The 4,799-nt window shown below is 36.4% G+C and overlaps 1 pseudogene; it reads left to right on the top strand.

Annotated features, from left to right (window-relative positions):
* The first annotated feature begins 1,729 nt into the window (after positions 1-1,729).
* Positions 1,730-1,910, top strand: LOC147582245 (U2 spliceosomal RNA; annotated as a pseudogene).
* Positions 1,911-4,799: the final 2,889 nt, after the last annotated feature.

The following is a 4,799-nucleotide window of genomic DNA, read 5'->3' as shown; positions in this document are numbered from 1 at the left end:
TATGGTTTTTGGTGCAACTGTAAATGGGATCAATTCCTTGATTTCCCTTTCTGTCACTTCATGCAACCGATTTCTGTGCATTGATTTTATATCCTGCAACTTTGCTGAATTCTTGAATCAATTCTAGCAGTTTTTGGTGGAATCTTTTGGGTTTTCCATATAGAGTATCATGTCATCTGAGAAGAGTGAAAGTTTGACCTCCTCCTGGCTGATTTGGATGCCTTTTATTTCTTTGTGTTGTCTGATTGCAGAGGCTAAGACTTCCAATATGATGTTGAATAACAGTGATGAGAGTGGAAATCTCTGTCTTGTTCCTGACCTTAGGGGGAAAGCTCTCGGTTTTTCCCCATTGAGGATGATACTAGCGTTGGGTCGTTCATATATGGCTTTTATGATCTCGAGGTATGCTCCTTTTATCCCTACTTTCTGGAGGGTTTTTATCAAGAAAGGATGCTGTATTTTGTCAAATGCTTTGTCTGCATCTATTGAGAGGATCATATGGTTCTTGTCCTTTCTTTTATTGATGTGATGAGTCACGTTAATTTTTTTGTGGATATTGAACCAGCCCTGCATCCCAGGTATAAAGCCCACTTGGTCGTGGTGAATAAATTTTTTAATGTATTGTTGGATCCAGTTGGCTAATATCTTGTTGAGGATTTTTGCATCCATGTTCATCAGGGAAATTGGTCCATAACTCTCCTTTTTAGTGGGGTCTCTGGTTTTGGAATCAAGGTAATGCTAGCTTCATAGAAAGAGTTTGGAAGTTTTCCTTCCATTTCTATTTTTTGGTACAGCTTCAAGAGAATAGGTGTTAACTCTTCCTTAAATATTTGGTAGAATTCCCCTGGGAATCTATCGGGCCCTGGACTCTTGTTTTTTGGGAGATTTTTGATTACTAATTCGATTTCCTTACTGGTTATACATCTGTTCAAATGTTCTATTTCTTCCTGTTTCAGTTTTGGTAGTGTATATGTTTCTAGGAATTTGTCCATTTCTTCCAGATTGCCCATTTTATTGGCATATAATTGCACATAATATTCTCTTATTATTATTTTTATTTCTGCTGTGTTGGTTATGATCTCTCTCATTCTTGATTTTATTTATTTGGGTCCTTGCCTTTTTCTTTTTGATCAAACTGGCCAGTGGTTTATCAATTTTGTTAATTCTTTCAAAGAACCAGCTTCTGGTTTCATTGATCTGTTCTACTGTTTTTTTGGTTTCGATAGCATTACTTTCTGTTCTAATCTTTATTATTTCCTGTCTTCTGCTGGTTTTGGGTTTTATTTGCTGTTCTGTTTCCAGATCCTTAAGGTGTAAGGTTAGGTTGTGTATCTGAGGTTATTCTTCCTTCTTTAGGAAGGCCTGGATTGCTATATACTTTCCTCTTATGAGCGCCTTTGCTGAGTCCCAGAAGTTTTGGGTTGTGGTGTTGTCATTTTCATTGGCTTCCATATACTTTTTAATTTCCTCTTTAACTTCTTGGTTAGCCCATTCATTCTTTAGTAGGATGTTCTTCAGTCTCCAAGTATTTGTTAACTTTCCAAATTTTTTCTTGTGGTTGATTTTGAGTTTCATAACATTTTGGTCTGAAAATACGCACAGTATTATCTCGATCTTTTTGAACTTACTCAGGGCTGATTTGTGTCCCAGTATATGGTCTATTCTGAAGAACGTTCCATGTGCACTGGAGAAGAATGTGTATTCTGATGCTTTAGGATGAAATGTTCTGATCGCTTCTCGGCCTTTTGGCTAAGATCAAGTGTAGGATGAAATGTTCTGAATATATCTGTTAAGTTCATCTGGTCCAGTGTGTCATTCAAAGACATTGTTTCCTTGTTGATTTTTTGATTAGATGATCTGCCACTGCTGTGAGTGGGGTTTTGAAGTCTCCTACTATTATGGTATTACTATCAATGAATTTCTTTATGTTTGTGATGAATTGATTTATATATTTGTGTACTCCCACATTTGGCACATAAATGTTTACAATTGTTAGGTCTTCTTGGTGGATAGACACCTTGATTATGATATAATGCCCTTCTGCATTTCTTGATACAGTATTTTTTTTGTTTTAAGTTTATTTTATTTTTGAGGCAGAGAGAGACAGAGCATGAGTGGGGGAGGGTCAGAGAGAGAGGGAGACAAAGAATCCAAAGCAAGCTCCAGTCTCTGAGCTGCCAGCACAGAGCCTGACGCAAGGCTTAAACCTATGGACTGTGATATCATGACCTGAGCCGAAGTTGGACGCTCAACTGACTGAGCCACCTAGGCGCCCCAGATACAGTCTTTATTTTAAAGTCTAGATTGTCTGATATAAGTATGGCTAGTCCAGTTTTATTTTGTTGACCATTAGTATGATAGATGGTTCTCCATCCCCTTATTTTCAATCTGAAGGTGTCTTTAGGTCTAAAGTGGATCTCTTGTAAACAGCATATAGATGGATCTTATTTACTTATCCATTCTGTTACCCTATGTCTTTTGATTGGAGCACTGAGTCCATTGACGTTTAGAGTGAGTACCAAAAGATATGAATTTATTGCCATTATGTTGCTTGTAGAGTTGGAGTTTCTGGTGTTGTTCTCTGGTCCTTTCTAATCTTTGTTGTTTTTGGTATGTATGTATGTATGTATGTATGTATGTATGTATGTATGTATATTTTCATCTTTTCTCCCCTCAGAGAGTTCCCCTTAAAATTTCTTGCAGGGTTGGCTTAGTGGTCATAAACTCCTTTAATTTTTGTTTGTCTGGGAAACTTTTTGTCTTTCCTTCTATTTTGAATGACAGCCTTGGTGGATAAAGAATTCATGGCTGCATATTTTTCTGATTCAGCACATTGAATATATCCTGCCACTCCTTTCTGGCCTGCCAAGTTTCTGTGGATAGGTCTGCTGCAAACCTGATCTGTCTTCCCTTGTAGGTTAGGGACTTTTTTCCCCTTGCTGCTTTCATGATTCTCTCCTTGCCTGAGTATTTTGTTAATTTGACTATGATATGCCTTGTTGATGGTCAGTTTTGTTGAATCTAATGGGGGTCCTCTGTGCTTCCTGGATTTTGATGTCTGTGTCTTTCCCCAGGTTAGGAAAGTTTTCTGCTATGATTTGCTCACATAACCCTTCTACCCCTATTTCTCTCTCTTCCTCTTCTGGGACCCCTATGATTCTGATGTTCCTTTTCAATGAGTCACTGATTTCTCTAATTCTTAAATCGTGCTATTTTGCCTTAATCTCCCTCTTTTTTTGTGCTTCATTGTTTTCTATAAGTTTGTCCTCTATATCGCTGATTCTCTGTTCTGCCTCATCCATCCTTGCCACCGTGGCATCCATCCGTGATTACAGCTCAGTTATAGCATTTTTTATTTCATCCTGTTTTTTACTTCTTTTACCTCTGCAGAAAGGGATTCTAGTCTATGTTTAACTCCAGCTAGTATTCTTATTATCGTGATTCTAAATTCTGGTTCAGACATCTTGCTTGTATCTGTGTTGGTTAAATCCCTGGCTGTCATTTCTTTGTGCTCTTTCTTTTGGGGTGAATTTCTTCGTTTTGTCATTTTGAAGGGAGAAAAGGAATTACTGCTAAATTCTGTGGCTCAGGTTGTGCAGATTGTTGTGTTAATCCTCAAATCAGTCTTCTAGGTGTGCAGGATGGTTTAGTGTTGGTCTGTTTGTATTTCATGGATGCAAGACACACAAAAAACTTCCATGCTGTTCCCTCTTATTATCTTTTTAATAACTATGGAATCTGTAGTGCTCTTGGTGACTTATGCCTTGTTTTAGTTTTTTCTACTGACTAGTCTGGCTAAAGGTATCATTTTTATTAGTCTCTTTAAAGTTCATTTATTTATTTTGAAAGAGAAAGTGTGAGTGGGAGAGTGAGAGAGGGAGACAGAGAATCTCAAACAAGCTCTGTACTGTTAGTGCAGAGCATGACATAGGGATCAATCGCATGACCATGTAATCATGGCCAAAATCAAGAGTCAGAGACTCAACCAACTGAGCCACCCAGGTATCCCTATTAGTCTCTTAAAAGACTAGATTTTGGTTACATTGATTGGCTGTATTGTTTTTCTGTTTCAGTTTCATTAATTCCATTATGATCATTATTGTTTCCTTTCTTCTCCTTTCTTTGTATTTATTTATTTGTTTTTTAGCTTCTTAAGATGGAAGCTTAGGCCATTTATTTGAGACTTTATTCTTTTCTAATACAGATGTTTAGTGCTATAAATTTCCCTCTTAGTACTGCTTTATTAGCATACTGTGCCATACATTTTGATATCTTGTGTTTCTATTTTCATTCTTTTAAAAATACTTTTCTAATTTCTCTTTTGAATTCTTTGATGTATAGGATATTTAGAAATATGTTGCACAGTTTCCTAATATGTGGGGATTTTTAAAGAGATCTTTTAGTTATCAATCTAATTTAATGCCATTTGATGGAAGAATGTACTTTTATGACTTGAATCCCTTAACCTTTTTGAGATTTGTTTTATGGCTCAGAATGTGGTCTATCCTGATCAGTGTTTCATGTACACTTAAAAATGATGTGTATTGCACTATTGTTGTGTAGCACGTTCCATAAATGCTAATTAGGTCAAGTTGTTTCATGTTTATTTTTAAGTTATCTATATCCTTCTTGATTTTCTGTTTTTTTTAAATAGTCATCCACATCGAGTATTAAAACATCCAACTATAAATGTGGAGTTGTCTATTTGTCCTTGTAGTTCTATCACTTTCTCCTTCATGTATTTTGACATTCTTTTGTCAAGTACATAAACATTTAGGATTGTTACGTGCTCTTGATGA

This window comes from Puma concolor, chromosome A3 (genome assembly GCF_028749965.1).
Source record: "Puma concolor isolate L17-30 chromosome A3, mPumCon1.1.hap2, whole genome shotgun sequence".
NCBI lineage: Eukaryota > Metazoa > Chordata > Mammalia > Carnivora > Felidae > Puma > Puma concolor.
Note: the sequence above shows the minus strand (reverse complement) of the source record. Positions and strands in the feature narration are given on the sequence as shown.